The sequence below is a fragment of the Palaemon carinicauda genome, chromosome 41, assembly GCF_036898095.1.
Source record: "Palaemon carinicauda isolate YSFRI2023 chromosome 41, ASM3689809v2, whole genome shotgun sequence".
Classification (NCBI taxonomy): Eukaryota; Metazoa; Arthropoda; class Malacostraca; order Decapoda; family Palaemonidae; genus Palaemon; species Palaemon carinicauda.
In genome coordinates this window covers 13646184-13663936 of record NC_090765.1, presented here as the reverse complement: position 1 = coordinate 13663936, position 17753 = coordinate 13646184, and the positions used below count along the sequence as shown (strand labels likewise).

Genomic DNA, 17753 nt, shown 5'->3' with positions numbered 1-17753 from the left:
CCAGCTTGCTCACTAATAAACCACTTCGACTGAAGCCGAGACTTTCTAGGAGGTTGGTGATGGCAGGAAAGTATGAGTAAAGGACTCAAGCTTGTACTGTTAGGGAAAATTAAATTTTGACAATAAAATGATATTTTAATTATAAAATAAATTTTTGAATATACTTACCCGGTGAATATATAATAGCTGCAACTCTGCGGCTCGACAGAAAACACACTTAAAAAACTCGCGAGCGATCGCTATGAAGGTTGCGGGTGTGCCCACCAGCGCCAACTGTCGGCCAGATACCACTCTTGCATGTAAACAAAACCTTGAATTCTTCTCGTCCCGCTGCGTCTCTATTGGGGAGGAAGGGAGGGTCATTTAATTTATATATTCACCGGGTAAGTATATTCAAAAATTTATTTTATAATTAAAATATCATTTTTAAATATTTAACTTAGCCGGTGAATATATAATAGCTGATTCACACCCAAGGCGGTGGGTAGAGACCAGAGTTAATTAAGTTTACAGCGTATAAGCTAAGAGTTTTTTCATTTTGACAGTTATCAATATAACTAAACCAAAATATATAGGTACCTGGTAAGGAAGTTGACTTAGACGATTACTCTGCCTAGTAAGTCTGTCTTCTTCACGGAGCCCAGCGATCCTCCTAGGATGCTGAAAGACTCCCAGGAGCTGAAGTTTCAAGGGTTGCAACCCATACAACAGGACCTCATCAAACCCCTAATCTGGGCGCTCTCAAGAAATGACTTTGACCACCCGCCAAATCAACCAGGATGCGAAAGGCTTCTTAGCCTTCCGAACAACCCATAAAACAATATTAAAAACATTTCAAGAGACAGATTAAAAGGATATTGGAATTAGGGAAGTGTAGTGGTAGAACCCTCACCCACTACTGCACTCGCTGCAACGAATGGACCAAGTGTGTAGCAGTCCTCGTAAAGAGTCTGGACATCTTTTAAGTAAAATGACACGAACACTGACTTGCTTCTCCAAAAAGTCGCGTCCATAATACTTTGCAGAGATTTATTTTGCTTGAAGGCCACGGAGGTTGCTATATCTCTAACTTCGTGCGTCTTAACCTTAAGCAAACATCGGTCTTTCTCATTCAAGTGAGAATGAACTTCTCGTATTAAAAAAATCTGATAAAATATGACAAAGCATTCTTTGACATAAGCAATGAAGGTTTCTTAACTGAGCACCATAATACCTCAGATTTCCCTCGTAATGACTTAATACGAGCTAAATCGAACTTAAGAGCTCTAACAGGACATAATACTCTTTCCAGTTCGTTGCCTACGATCTCTGATAAGCAAGGAATATCAAAAGATTTAGGCCAAGGACGAGAAGGCAGTTCATTTTTTGGCCAGGAAACCAAGTTGAAGTGAACAAGTGGCTTTTTTCTGTAGAAAAGCCGATGTTCTTACTGAAGGCATGAAGTTCATTGACACTTTTAGCCGAAGCCAAGCACACTAGGAAAAGTGTCTTGAGGGTGAGATCCTTCAGGGAGGCTGAATGTAATGGCTCAAACCTGTCTGACATGAGGAACCTTAGGACCACGTCTAAGTTCCATCCAGGAGTTGCCAAACGACGTTCCTTAGAGGTCTCGAAAGACTTAAGGAGATCTTGGAGATCTTTATTGTTGGAAAGATCTAAGCCTCTATGTCGAAAGACCGAAGCCAACATGCTCCTGTAGCCCTTAATTGTGGGAGCTGAAAGGGAGTGAACCTTTCTCAGATGTAAAAGAAAATCTGCGATTTGGGCTACAGAGGTACTGGACGAGGACACAGATGCTGACTTGCACCAGTCTCGAAAGACTTCCCACTTCGACTGGTATACTCTAATGGTAGAAGCTCTCCTAGCTCTTGCAATCGCACTGGCTGCCTCCTTCGAAAAGCCTCTAGCTCTTGAGAGTCTTTCGATAGTCTGAAGGCAGTCAGACGAAGAGCGGGGAGGCTTTGATGGACATTCTTTACGTGGGGCTGACGTAACAGATCTACCGTTAGAGGAAGACTTCTTGGAAAGTCTACCAGCCATTGAAGTACCTCGGTGCACCACTCTCTCGCGGGCCAGAGGGTAGCAACCAACGTCAACCTTGTCCCTTCGTGAGAGACGAACTTCTGCAGTACCTTGTTGACTATCTTGAATGGTGGGAATGCATATAAGTCCAGAAAAGACCAATCCAGTAGAAACGCGTCTATGTAGATTGCTTCTGTATCTAGGACTGGAGAGCAATAGATTGGTAACCTTTTGGTCAACGAGGAGGCAAAGAGGTCTATGGTGGGTTGACCCCAAGTAGCCCAAAGACTCTTGCCCACGTCATTGTGGAGGGTCCATTCCGTGGGTATCACCTGACCCCTCCGACTGAGACAGTCTGCCAAGACGTTCAAATCCCCCTGGATGAATCTCGTCAACAGGGAGATGCCTCGAATTCTTGACCATAAGAGAAGGTCCCTTGCGATCTCGAGCAGCGTGAAGGAGTGTGTGCCTCCTTGCTTGGAGATGTACGCCAAAGTTGTGGTGTTGTCTGAGTTGCCTCTACCACTAAGTTTCGAAGAAGCTTTCTAATATCATCAAGGCCAAGTGGACTGCTAATAGCTCCTTGCCGTTGATGTGCATGCTCTTCTGACTTGAGGTCCACAGACCTAAGCATTCCTGACCGACCAGGGTCGCACCCCAACCCAAATCCGACGCGTCTGAGGACAACACGTGGTTTGGGTTCTTGACTGCTAGGGATAGTCCCTCTGTCAGACTGATATTGCTGTCCCACCATTTCAGGCATGTCTTTACTGGTTCGGAGACTGGGAATGATACCGTCTCTAGTTCCAGTGAGAAGCTAGATGGAACCGGAGAGGCATGTGTAGTCTCCCTAGTGAGACAAACTGCTCCAGGGATGAGAGAGTCCCTACGAGACTGTTCCAACTCCTGACTGAATAAACGTTTCGTTTCAGCATTAGTTGGATTTCGAGCAGGGCTTGACTGCGAATCTCCATCCCCAAATATAGAATAATCTGGGATGGGATCAGTTGGGACTTTTAGGTTGACCAAAAGTCCCAACTCCCTGGCCAGACTCAACGTCCAATGTAGATCCTGCAGACAGCGAAGACTGGACGATGCTCTGAGAAGCCAGTCGTCCAAGTACAGGGAGGCTCGGATCCCCGATAGATGGAGGGATTTTGCCACATTCCTCATGAGCCTCGTAAACACAAGAGGCGCAGGACTGAGGCCAAAGCACAGGGCTCGAAACTGGTACCCCACATTCCTGTAAACAAACCTCAGAAACGGTTGGGAATCCGGGTGTATAGGAATGTGGAAGTATGCCTCCTGAAGGTCGAGAGAGATCATCCAGTCGCCTTCCATAAATGCTGTCAAGACAGCCTGGTAGACTTCATCGTGAAGTTTGTCTTGACAATGAACACATTGAGCGCACTTGCCTCTTACGTACTCCTGCAGTGAACATGGCTGCCAAATCATGGAGCCATCCCTGAGGGACTTGTTCCTGCAGAGAACGTGGCTGTCAGATCATTGGAGCCATCCCTGAAAGCCTTGTTTATGCATGACATAATTGTACAGCAAAACTTCGAAGGCTCGAAAATAGCTGTGAAGTCGACCTGTAAAATCTTGGAGCGTCTCCTGGCCAGGCGCCAGGGAGAGTCTATGAGGTTTGAGAAGTCTATCTGGGCAGAGGCAGGAACTCCCAAGCCGAGAACTTCTCTCGTGTCATATCAGACTCTCGCTCTATAAGCCAGTTTAAAAGAAGGGAAAGCAAAGGCTGTCTCCCCCAAACTCCTCCTGGTGATAAACCAGTCGCCTAGCAAACGTAAAGCTCTCTTAGAAAAGCGAGAGAGCACTAGCTTATAAAACAACGGCTTCGAAGTAGCTAGGCCTAGTGTAAGCTCTGACGTTTAGGCGAACGAGGAGCAGCAGTTACAAAAAGATCCGGACAAAGATCCTTAAAAATCAGCATGATTTATTTAAAGTCCATAGAGGGCTAAGCAGCTTTAGGCTCCTCTCCGTCTGACAGAGTCCTCAAGGGAATATCAGTAGGAGGGGGAACAGCAACTTCCTCATCTGAAGGAACCTTGTCCGACAATAGCCGAGTCTCAAGCAAGGGAGAGACCTACCGTGGTGGCAATGCTTTACAAGCAGAGTCCACACGCACTGCTGCATTAGTAGCGGACCAGGACGCAACGTCATGTAACTGCTTGACAGTCTGTGAACTGTCAACAACAACAGGTGCGTGAGACCAGGACGCAACGTCATGTAACTGCTTGACAGTCTGTGAACTGTCAACAACAACAGGTGCATGAGGACGCACAGCGTCCACTCGAGACTGCTTTGACCGCCTAGACTGAGCAGTCAAAACAACTCTAGAATGCGGAGGTTGACGCTCAGCGTCAAAACAAGTCAACTCCGATTGTTAGCGAACGTCCTGAACGTCAACAGGAGCATCAGCAAGTTGCCTAACGTCCAAAAGTGGCTGAAAATCCACACGAGACCGCATCGAGTGTGGTTCTAAACAACCTGACTGACGTGACTTGGCTACGCCAACGTCAACAGGACGCACAAAGGAACGTTAGGGTAGCTGAAGGCTAGGATCTCGATGAGATAAACGACTAGGCTCAACGGACTTATCGGCAGAATAGTCTTCCATAAGGGAGGCAAGCTTATTCTGCATGTCTTGCCGTACAACCCACTTAGGATCAACGGGAATGGTTGCGGTAAGAGACGAGGGTAACGTCTGTGACCGCAAAACCTTGCCTACAAAAAGACTCTCGGAGTCTGTGTTACGCTTTTGTTAGGCGGCGAGCAGTCTTCCGATGACTGCATAGGGTCAGAGCTGTCCTAAAAGTTAAAACCAGGACGCTGGACCTGTCCTGAAAGGACTGACTTTCGCTTAAAGGGCCTCGAAACCTTGTTCCACGGTTTCTTATGCGAAAAGCCTTCGGATGACGAGTAGAAAATCGTCTCTCTCGCCTTATGGTAGGGGTGATCTTGGTAAGATACACCTGATACCATAGAGGGAACGTCTGTTCGCTGATCAAGGCCTCTCGAACCCATAAGTCGTACGACATTACTTCTCCCCTGGGCTTAGGAGCTTGCAAGAGGTCCCGGACTAGGCGAACGACAGGCACGAACAGACGAACCCTCGGTCGCAACACTGATAACACTTTGCGCAATATCACTTTATCACTACGATTTTCTGTTTTGCACTTATTTCACTGAAATCGAATTTTTTAACAATTCACATTAGGTATGAATAAAACTGATTTCTACCTGAAGCACGCAATTCTACCCTCATCAAAAGGTTGTAATTGCGAAATCAGTCGTATAATGTAAGCACATTAATACCAGCAAAAAACAGTAAACATATTTTAAGATAAAAAAATCAGTGGCTGGGGAAGAGACTAAACACTAGTTCATTCAAAACTACGTTTTCAATCTCTCACCGTACAGTGCCTTGGGACGAGAATAAAAACTAAAAACGTTTTATCCTTTCTCCCCGTACAGAGACTAGGGACGAGAGTAACTCGAGAACAACGTTACTCGCTTGGGACGAGATAAAGATCGGAACGTACTCTCTCCTCTCTCTCTCTCCGTCTCTCTCTCTCTCTCTCTCTCTCGATTTCGCATCGAAGAGAAGAGCCCACTTACCTTTCGTCAATAAACAGGTTATTTGACCAAAGGAAAAAACTGAAAGGTTTTTCAATTAAAAGTTCCTTTAAAATTGTCTTTAAAACATTTAAGCTTTGAAAGAAAAAAGAACAAAACGTCAGAATCGATTTACTCTTTCTGCAAAGTGAAACCGTGATACTCTCTCTCTCTATCGTAACGATAGAGCGCAAACTCCGTGGCATAAATAAACTAAACGTTAGTTCATCTTTGAAACAGTACGAAGACTATTCAAAGAAAAAAACTATCATAAAATATTTACTAAAAATATTTAATTTAATAAGTTTTAAATCATTAGCTCTGTAAAAGTTATTTACGATTGAAAATGGCTCAACGTTGTTTAACTTCGGTTTCCAAGTTAGGACCGCCTACTCTCAGGAAAGGTCGCATATAAACAAATCATTAAAATTTATTTTGATGTTTATTATAAATGGAAAGCTAATCGAAGAGGCCTAATAAAGGCGGTTGAGATATAAAATATATAGAGGAAAATCTATAATTAATTTATAACGTGATAAGATAATTGCTAAAAGCCTAAAACACACTTCCGTCTAAGGGAAGGGTCGGCCATTTAAAAGTTAAAGAAAGTCCATACTCTCTCTTGTCATCAAAAATTAAATCTACCCAAAAACGAGTTCAAGATTTAAGATGAAGATAAAACACCTGCACTGCGAAAGCTCAAACCAAAATGAAGTACTTCACCAAATATGTTGAGAAAACTCCAGGTTCTACAGCGAGTATTGATACGTCTTGTCGTCAACGTCGACAGAGAAGAATTGAAGGTTTTGTTTACATGCAAGAGTGTATCTGGCCGACAGTTGGCGCTGGTGGGCACACCCGCAACCTTCATAGCGATCGCTCGCGAGTTTTTTGAGTGTGTTTTCTGTCGAGCCGCAGAGTTGCAGCTATTATATATTCACCGGCTAAGTTAAATATTTAAAAATAAAAATTTAAGGGTCTCGAGCTAGTATTTTTATGAAAAATTAGATTTTCATAACAAAATCAAAATTTCTGGTACGAGGATAATTTAGCTAGCAATGAATCTCCAAAACCCACCCAAATTTTAATCACATTGGCAACCCTACCACCTCCTAGTCTGTCCCCCTATCGGCAGCACTGCCAGCTTAACCATTTGTCCATTGTCTTCACTATTAGTTGTAACCTAACAGATGTGGGGAACAAGTGGGACTAGCCAAATTATCCAGGTAAATATTACTAATAATTTTATAATGAAAATTCCATAATAATAAATTTTACCTGAAGATCATTTATCTAGTCCAATTATCCACAAAGATGTGGAGGAGGGATCTGGAAAAAGATCCCCTTTTAGACCAGGGCACAATAGGAGGAATGAGAAGAAATGCAAGAAACCAATGACCTGAACTTAATAACTAACCAGTTTTACTGACAAGACAAGCTGGGCAACCCAAAGATGAGTTCATAGCTGGACAGACTGGCCTACAGCGAGAGTCCAAAGGGAGTGTCTACACAAAACCAGACAATAGCCAGTACAAGTACTACCAAATGTCTCAAAGACGACTCCGGTGCCAATAAAAGCGGGAGGCCCTATCACCACAAATTAGTGACCAACTGGTCCCATCCACGGGATCGCGCCTGGTGTACCAAGGGAAAAAGAGAGGGGGAACTACGCTTCCCCAAGACAAGAGTAAAGGACCAGAACCCTGCTTGACTTCTCTTAAGCTTGCTTCCAACAACAAGAGGGAGGGGCAAAAAACTGCTGGTAACATAATAGAGTTTGTATTGAAAAAATTTATCATTAATGGATTATGTGTTGATAACTAAAAGAATGTTTGGAAGATTGAAAGACGTGCACGTGTTTAGGGGTATGGCTAACGGTATGTCTGATCATTTTTTGGTGGAAGGAAAATTAGTTGTAGCAAAAGAGTGGGGGAATAGAGTAGGTGGATGTAAAAGGGAGCTAGTGAGGGTTGAAGAGCTAATAAAACCGGACGTAAAAAGTAAATATCAGGAAAGGTTGAAAATGGCATATGATGAGGTGAGAGTAAGAGAAACTGGTAATTTAGAGGAGGAGTGGAAGTTAGCAAAAGAAAATTTTGTTGGGATTGCAAGTGATGTATGTGGAAAGAAGGTTGTTGGAGGCAGCATGAGGAAGGGCAGTGAATGGTGGAATGAAGGAGTGAAGGTAAAAGTGGAAGAGAAAAAGAGGGCTTTTGAAGAATGGCTGCAGAGTAATAGTATAGAGAAGTATGAAAAATATAGAGAGAAAAAGGTGGAAGTAAAGCGCAAGGTACCTGAGGCAAAGAGGGCAGCTGACCTGAGGTGGGGTCAGGGACTGGGTCAGTCATATGAAGAGAATAAGAAGAAGTTTTGGAAAGAAGTGAAGAGAGTAAGGAAGGCCGGCGCAAGAATTGAAGAGACAGTGAAAGATGGAAATGGAAGGTTGTTAAAAGGAGAGGAGGCAAGGAAAAGGTGGGCGGAATATTTTGAAAGTTTGCTGAATGTTGAGGATGATAGGGAGGCAGATATAATTGCTGTTCCAGGTGTTGAGGTGCCAGTGATGGGAGATGAGAATGAGAGAGAGATTACAATAGAGGAAGTGAGGAGAGCACTAGATGAAACGAGAGTAGGAAAAGCATCTGGTATGGATGGTGTGAAAGCTGAGATGTTGAAGGAAGGGGGTGTGACTGTACTTGAATGGTTGGTGAGATTGTTTAATGTGTGTTTTGTGTTGTCAATGGTACCAGTAGATTGGGTCTGTGCATGTATTGTACCACTATATAAGGGTAAGGGAGATGTGCATGAGTGTTGTAATTCAAGAGGTATTAGTTTGTTGAGTGTAGTTGGAAAAGTGTATGGTAGAGTAATGATTAATAGGATTAAGGATAAAATGATATTTTAATTATAAAATAAATTTTTGAATATACTTACCCGGTGAATATATAATAGCTGCAACTCTGTTGCTCGACAGACACATATAGTAAAAACTCGCCAGCGATCGCTATACAGGTTGCGGGTGTGCCCACCAGCGCCAACTGTCGGCCAGATACCACTCTCGATGTAAACAAAGACTCAATTTCTTCTCATCCCACTGCGTCTCTATTGGGGAGGAAGGGAGGGTCGTTTAATTTATATATTCACCGGGTAAGTATATTCAAAAATTTATTTTATAATTAAAATATCATTTTTAAATATTTAACTTAGCCGGTGAATATATAATAGCTGATTCACACCCAAGGAGGTGGGTAGAGACCAGAGTTAAATATGTTTACATCGTATAAGCTAAGAGTTTTTTATTTCATTTTGACAGTTATCAATATAACAAAACCAAAATAAATAGGTACCTGGTAAGGAAGTCGACTTAGACGATTACTCTGCCTTGTAAGTACGTCTTCCTTACGGAGCCCAGCGATCCTCTTAGGATGCTGACAGACCCCCAGGAGCTGAAGTATCAAGGGCTGCAACCCATACAACAGGACCTCATCAAACCCCTAATCTGGGCGCTCTCAAGAAATGACTTTGACCACCCGCCAAATCAACCAGGATGCGAAAGGCTTCTTAGCCTTCCGGACAACCCATAAAAACAACATTAAAACATTTCAAGAGACAGATTAAAAGGATATGGAATTAGGGAATTGTAGTGGTTGAGCCCTCACCCACTACTGCACTCGCTGCTACGAATGGTCCCAGTGTGTAGCAGTTCTCGTAAAGAGACTGGACATCTTTCAAGTAAAATGACGCGAACACTGACTTGCTTCTCCAATAGGTTGCGTCCATGATACTTTGCAGCGATCTATTTTGCTTAAAGGCCACGGAAGTTGCTACAGCTCTAACCTCGTGCGTCTTAACCTTAAGCAAAGATCGGTCTTCCTCACTCAAGTGTGAATGAGCTTCTCGTATTAGCAATCTGATAAAATATGACAAAGCATTCTTTGACATAGGCAAGGATGGTTTCTTAACCGAACACCATAACGCTTCAGATTGGCCTCGTAAAGGTTTAGTACGAGCTAAGTAGAACTTAAGAGCTCTAACAGGGCATAAGACTCTTTCTAGTTCATTGCCTACGATCTCCGATAAGCTAGGAATATCGAAAGATTTAGGCCAAGGACGACAAGGTAGCTCATTTTTGGCTAGGAAACCAAGTTGCAGAGAACAAGTAGCTTTTTCTGACGAAAACCCGATGTTCATGCTGAAGGCATGAAGCTCACTGACTCTTTTAGCCGAGGCTAAGCATACCAGGAAAAGAGTCTTAAAAGTGAGGTCTTTCAGGGAGGCTGACTGTAAAGGCTCAAACCTGTCTGACATGAGGAATCTTAGGACCACGTCAAAATTCCACCCAGGAGTAGCCAAACGACGCTCCTTAGTGGTCTCGAAAGACTTAAGGAGGTCTTGCAGATCTTTATTGTTGGAAAGATCTAAGCCTCTATGCCGGAAGACCGAGGCCAACATGCTTCTGTAGCCCTTGATAGTGGGAGCTGACAGGGATCGTCCTTTTCTCAGGTATAAGAGAAAATCGGCTATTTGGGCTACAGAGGTACTGGTCGAGGATACGGAAAATGACTTGCACCAGTCTCGGAAGACTTCCCACTTCGATTGGTAGACTCTAATGGTAGACGCTCTCCTTGCTCTAGCAATCGCACTGGCTGCCTCCTTCGAAAAGCCTCTAGCTCTCGAGAGTCTTTCGATAGTCTGAAGGCAGTCAGACGAAGAGCGTGGAGGCTTTGGTGTACCTTCTTTACGTGTGGCTGACGTAGAAGGTCTACTCTTAGAGGAAGACTTCTGGGAACGTCTACTAACCATCGAAGTACCTCGGTGAACCATTCTCTCGCGGGCCAGAGGGGAGCAACTAACGTCAACCTTGTCCCTTCGTGAGAGGCGAATTTCTGCAGTACCTTGTTGACAATCTTGAATGGTGGGAATGCGTAAAGATCCAGATGTGACCAATCTAGGAGGAAGGCATCTATATGTATTGCTGCTGGGTCCGGGACTGGAGAGCAATAGATTGGAAGCCTCTTGGTCAGCGAGGTTGCAAAGAGATCTATGGTGGGTTGACCCCAAGTCGCCCAAAGTCTCTTGCACACATCCTTGTGGAGGGTCCATTCGGTTGGAATTACTTGACCTTTCCGACTGAGACAATCTGCTAGGACGTTCAAGTCGCCCTGGATGAACCTCGTTACTAGGGAGATGCCTCGATCTTTTGACCAGATGAGCAGGTCACTTGCGATCTCGTACAACGTCAGTGAGTGGGTACCTCCCTGTTTGGAAATGTACGCCAAGGCCGTGGTGTTGTCCGAGTTTACCTCCACCACTTTGCCTCGAAGGAGATTCTCGAAGCTTCTCAAGGCCAGATGAACCGCCAAAAGCTCCTTGCTGTTGATATGCATGCTCCTCTGACTCGAGTTCCACAGACCTGAACATTCCCGACCGTCCAGCGTCGCGCCCCAGCCCAAGTCCGATGCGTCCGAGAAGAGAACGTGGTTGGGTATCTGAACTGCCAGGGGAAGACCCTCTCGTAGGCTGATATTGTCCTTCCACCAAGTTAGACAAGACTTTATCTTTCGGAAATCGGGATCGAGACCGCCTCTAACGTCTTATCCTTTTTCCTGTGAAAAGCCAGATGGAATTGAAGAGGACGGAGGTGTAGCCTTCCTAGCGAGACAAATTGCTCCAGGGATGACAGCGTCCCTACCAGACTCATCCACAGCCTGACTGAGCAGCGTTCTTTCTTCAGCATCTTCTGGATGGAGAGCAGGGCTTGATCTATTCTGGGGGCCGACGGAAAAGCCCGAAAAACTTGACTGTGAATCTCCATCCCTAAATACAGAATAGTTTGGGATGGGACCAGCTGTGACTTTTCCAAATTGACTAGGAGTCCCAATTCCTTGGTCAGATCTAGAGTCCAATTGAGATCCTTCAGACAGCGACGAATGGAAGAGGCTCTGAGAAGCCAGTCATCCAAATAAAGGGAGGCTCGGATGTCCGATAAGTGGAGGAATTTTGCCACATTCCTCATAAGCCTCGTAAACACGAGAGGAGCTGTGCTTAGGCCAAAGCACAGGGCCCGAAACTGGTACACCACATCTTCGAAGACGAATCTCAGAAAGGGTTGGGAGTCTGAGTGAATGGGGATGTGGAAGTAGGCGTCCCTTAGGTCTAGAGAGACCATCCAGTCTTCCTTTCTGACCGCTGCTAAGACTGACTTTGTGGTCTCCATGGTGAACTTCGTCTTTGTGACAAAGACATTCAGAGCACTGACGTCTAGCACCGGTCTCCAACCTCCTGTCTTCTTTGATACTAGGAAGAGACGGTTGTAAAACCCCGGTGATTGAAGGTCCGAGACTTTGACCACCGCTCCCTTCTCTAGCAAAAGAGACACTTCCAGTTTCAGGGCTTGACTCTTTTCTTCCTCTCTGTACCTGGGAGAGAGATCGATGGGGGACGTCGCTAGAGGGGGTTTGCGTACAAAAGGGATTTTGTACCCCTCTCTGAGCATCCTCACAGATTGTTGATCTGCGCCTCTCTTCTCCCAGGCTTGCCAGAAGTTCTTGAGTCTGGCACCTACTGCTGTCTGAAGTTGCGGGCAGTCAGACTCTGCCCTTAGAGGACTTGGATCCTTTTCTCTTCCCTCTCTTCCCTTCGGCACGAGCACCTCCCCTGCTGGAGGCTCTGCCATGAAAGGGCGGGATAAACCGAGACGCTGGAGTGTCTATCCTAGGTCTAGCAGACAATGCAGGCAAAGGGGGAGCTTTGCGAGCCGAGGACGCAACTAGATCGTGGGTGTCCTTCTGCACTAAAGACAAGGCAATTTCCTTAACCAAGACTTCAGGAAACAGGCACTTGGACAAGGGCGCAAAGAGTAGCTCAGATCTTTGGCATGGCGTCACTCCAGCAGACAGGAAAGAACATAGAGACTCTCGTTTCTTCAGGACTCCGGACGTGAATGAAGCGGCAAGTTCGTTGGAACCCTCACGGACGGCCTTGTCCATGCAGGACATAATGAGTAAGGAAACATCCTTATCAGCAGAAGAGATTTTCCTACTCAGGGCTCCTAAACACCAGTCTAGGAAGTTAAAGACTTCGAACGCCCTAAATATACCTTTAAGAAGGTGGTCCAGGTCCGAGGGTGACCAACAAATCTTCGAGCGTCTCATGGCAAGGCGGCGGGGAGAGTCTACAAGACTTGAGAAGTCGCCCTGGGCAGAGGCAGGAACTCCCAAGCCGAGAACTTCTCCCGTGGCATACCAGACGCTCGATCTAGACGAGAGTTTAGATGGGGGGAAGGCAAATGCTGTCTTCCCTAAACTCCTCTTGGTCTCTAACCAATCGCCCAACAGCCGTAAAGCTCTCTTGGATGAGCGAGAGAGAACGAGTTTAGTAAAGGCAGGCATGGTAGTAGGAACGCCTAAGACAAACTCTGACGGCGGCGAACGAGGAGCCACAGAAATAAAGTAGTCAGGGAACAACTCCTTAAACACAGCCATGACTTTTCTAAAGTCCAAGGATGGTTGAACTGCTTTAGGCTCATCAAGTTCTGAAGGTTGATCCTCAGGATGTGGTTCAGCAACGTCCTCATCTGACAGTTCCTCATCCGATAACTGATGAGAAAACGGCAAAGGTGTGGGCAACGTTTGACTCGCCGAGTCCGGTCGCACTGGTGCATGCGTGACGGAGCCGGACGCAGCGTCATGGAACTGCTGAACAGTCTGGGAACTGTCAACAACCACAGGTGCGCGAGGACGCACAGCGTCCACCCGAGACTGTTTAGACCGTCTGGGTTGTGCAGTCAACACCATACCGGGTTGCGGAGGTTGACGCACCGCGTCAAAACAAGTCAACTCTGATGGTTGATGAACGTCCTGAACGTCACCAACCACATCCGTGCGTTGCCTAACGTCAACGTGCGGCTGGAAATCCACACTGGGTCGAATCGGTGGAGGTACTACCCCAACTGGTTGACGCGAGAAAGCTACCTCAACGTCAACAGGACGCACAACAGACCGCTTGGATGGTTGATGGCCAGTAGGTTCAATGGCAACCTTCTCCGCATTGTAGTCCTCCATCAAGGACGCAAGCTTGGACTGCATGTCTTGCAGTAACACCCATTTAGGGTCTACGGAAGCAGGTGCGGTAACAGACGGGGTGAGCGACTGAGACGGCACAACTTTGCCTCTCTTAGGCGGCGAGCAATCATCAGATGATGGCAACGGGTCCGAACTGTCCCAGTGGCTACAACCGGGACGTTGGACTTGTCCTGAAGGGACCGACTTACGCTTTAAAGGTCTGGAGACCTTGGTCCAAGGTTTCTTACGAGAAACACCTTCGGACGACGAGGTAAAAATGGGCTCTCTCGTCTTACGTTGGTAGGGGCGATCTTGGAGATATACGCCTGATACCATAGAGGGAACGTCTGTTCGCTGATCAAGGCCTCTCGAACCCATGAGTCGTACGACATTGCTTCTCCCCTGGGCTTGGGAGCTTGCAAGAGGTCCCGGACTAGGTGGACGACAGGCACGAACAGACGAACCCTCGAGCGCAACACTGTTCACAACACTTTGAGAAACACTAGGCACTTTAACACTTTCCGCCGTGGCACTTTGGCACTTTAGTTCCTTTACGTCCGCCATGAGTTGATTTCGGTCACTTGCTAAGGCCTCAACTCTCTCCCCCAAGGCATGAATAGCACGCATCATGTCTTGCATCGACAGTTCCTGAGTGCTAGGAGGGGGGTTAGGAACAACCACTACAGGGGAAGAATTAGGTTCAGGGGCATGTGGAGAGGAAAAATCTACCGACCTAGAAGAACTTCTCCTTACCCTATCTCTCTCTAGTCTGCGTGTATATTTCTCAAATTCGATAAAATCGAATTCCGAAAGGCCCACGCATTCCTCACACCGATCTTCCAATTGACAGGTTTTACCCCGACAATTGGAACAAACAGTGTGAGGGTCGAGAGAAGCCTTTGGAAGACGCCTATGACAATCCCTAGCATTACATTTTCTGAACTTGGGAACTTGTGAAGGGTCAGCCATTTTGAATTAGTCAAGGGAAAAAACCAAAAAACGATCTAAGTCATCAACAATTAATCCGATCCAAAAAAGAGTTCAAGGATTTATTTGAAGAAAAACACCTGTACTGCGAAAGCTCAAACCACATTAAAGTACTTCACCAAATATGATGGGAAAAACTCCAGGTTCAACAGCGAGTAAAGTACGTCTTGTCGACACGTCGACAGAGAAGAAATGGAGTCTTTGTTTACATCGAGAGTGGTATCTGGCCGACAGTTGGCGCTGGTGGGCACACCGCAACCTGTATAGCGATCGCTGGCGAGTTTTTACTGTATGTGTCTGTCGAGCAACAGAGTTGCAGCTATTATATATTCACCAGCTAAGTTAAATATTTAAAAACAGAGTTGCAGCTATTATATATTCACCGGCTAAGTTAAATATTTAAAAACAGAGAATGCAATCTTGGAAGTACAGGGTGGTTTTAGAAGAGGTAGGGGTTGTATGAATCAGATTTTTACAGTTAGGCAGATATGCGAGAAATATTTAGCAAAAGGTAAGGAGGTGTATGTTGCGTTTATGGATCTGGAGAAAGCATATGATAGAGTTGATAGGGAAGCAATGTGGAATGTGATGAGGTTATATGGAGTTGGTGGAAGGTTGTTGCAAGCAGTGAAAAGTTTCTACAAAGGTAGTAAAGCATGTGTTAGAATAGGAAATGAAGTGAGCGATTGGTTTCCGGTGAGAGTGGGGCTGAGACAGGGATGTGTGATGTCGCCGTGGTTGTTTAACTTGTATGTTGATGGAGTGGTGAGAGAGGTGAATGCTCGAGTGCTTGGACGAGGATTAAAACTGGTAGGCGAGAATGATCATGAATGGGAGGTAAATCAGTTGTTGTTTGCGGATGATACTGTACTGGTAGCAGACACAGAAGAGAAGCTTGACCGACTAGTGACAGAATTTGGAAGGGTGTGTGAGAGAAGGAAGTTGAGAATTAATGTGGGTAAGAGTAAGGTTATGAGATGTACGAGAAGGGAAGGTGGTGCAAGGTTGAATGTCATGTTGAATGGAGAGTTACTTGAGGAGGTGGATCAGTTCAAGTACTTGGGGTCTGTTGTTGCAGCAAATGGTGGAGTGGAAGCAGATGTACGTCAGAGAGTGAATGAAGGATGCAAAGTGTTGGGGGCAGTTAAGGGAGTAGTAAAAAAATAGAGGGTTGGGCATGGATGTAAAGAGAGTTCTGTATGAGAAAGTGATTGTACCACCAGTGATGTATGGATCGGAGTTGTGGGGAATGAAAGTGACGGAGAGACAGAAATTGAATGTGTTTGAGATGAAGTGTCTGAGGAGTATGGCTGGTGTATCTCGAGTTGATAGGGTTAGGAACGAAGTGGTGAGGGTGAGAACGGGTGTAAGAAATGAGTTAGCGGCTAGAGTGGCTATGAATGTGTTGAGGTGGTTTGGCCATGTTGAGAGAATGGAAAATGGCTGTCTGCTAAAGAAGGTGATGAATGCAAGAGTTGATGGGAGAAGTACAAGAGGAAAGCCAAGGTTTGGGTGGATGGATGGTGTGAAGAAAGCTCTGGGTGATAGGAGGATTGATGTGAGAGGGGCAAGAGAGCGTGCTAGAAATAGGAATGAATGGCGAGCGATTGTGACGCAGTTCCGGTAGGCCCTGCTGCTTCCTCCGGTACCTTAGATGACCGCGGAGGTAGCAGCAGTAGGGGACTCAGCAGTATGAAGCTTCATCTGTGGTGGAAATGTGGGAGGTTGGGCTGTGGCACCCTAGCAGTACCAGCTGAACTCGGCTGAGTCCCTGATTAGGCTGGAGGAACGTAGGGAGTAGAGGTCCCATTTTTTGTTTTGTTTCTTTGTTGATGTCGGCTACCCCCCAAAATTGGGGGAAGTGCCTTTGGTATATGTATGTATGTATTTTGTTTACTTAATAGTCCCCTAATCCAATATTAAAACTATCCGAAATAAATGTTTTTTTTTTTATTTCAGGTGACACAATACCCTTCTCCCCATAGGTTTTGAGAACCCAAGAACTTTAACCTAAGAGGTACTGTATAGAATCCATATCTACAGATGTGATGGGTAATATGTTAAAGGTATGGAACATGAATCTGAAATGTTATTGATTACTGTAAGATGCCCAACGTGATTACACCGGACATATTAGAAAAGATCAAGATTCAAAGTGTGCAGCTATATGTATCTAGCCACTTACTGCTACAAAAGTGAAGATTGCCAAAGAACGAGTGAATATGTGAAAGGGCAAGTTTTTTGTGCAAGTAACGATGCGGCCTGTTTGGGGCATTGTGCGGCCACAGACCTATTCCTTTCCTGCCAAAGATTTTCCTGTGAAGTTAGGATAAAGGATTATGTTCCTCCAGTCTGTGATATAAAGTGCTGACCCTTCGTGTCCTTGCATTGTGTGGCCACAGACCTATTCCTTTCCTGCCAAAGATTTTCCTGTGAAGTTGTGATAAAAGATTATGTTCCTCCAGTCTGTCATATAAAGTGCTGACCCTTCGTGTCCTTGCATTGTGTGGCCACAGACCTATTCCTTTCCTGCCAAAGATTTTCCTGTGAAGTTGTGATAAAAGATTATGTTCCTCCAGTCTGTGATATAAAGTGCTGACCCTTCGTGTCCTTGCATTGTGTGGCCACAGACCTATTCCTTTCCTGCCAAAGATTTTCCTGTGAAGTTGTGATAAAAGATTATGTTCCTCCAGTCTGTGATATAAAGTGCTGACCCTTCGTGTCCTTGCATTGTGTGGCCACGGACCTATTCCTTTCCTGCCAAAGATTTTCCAGTGAAGTTGTGATAAAAGATTATGTTCCTCCAGTCTGTCATATAAAGTGCTGGCCCTTCGTGTCCTTCAATTTACCCATTGAAGATTTCCTGTATATTCATGTAAAGGGGCATTGAGCAGTTACAGACCTATTCCATACTCGATGAAGATTTTCCAATGGAGTTGGGATAGAGATTTACGCTCCACCAGTCTGTGATGGAAAATGTTTTGCTTTTGTCCTTCAATTTTACCCTCCAAAGATTTCCTGTACATCTGGTGTGAAGAGAGTCTTGTGCAA

The 17753-nt window shown here is 45.4% G+C and overlaps 1 protein-coding gene across 1 annotated transcript in view; it reads right to left on the bottom strand.

Annotated features, from left to right (window-relative positions):
* LOC137632351 (uncharacterized) overlaps positions 1-17753 on the bottom strand; it is a 187135-nt gene that overhangs the window by 118958 nt on the left and 50424 nt on the right. The gene's annotated exons all lie outside the window — the stretch shown is intronic.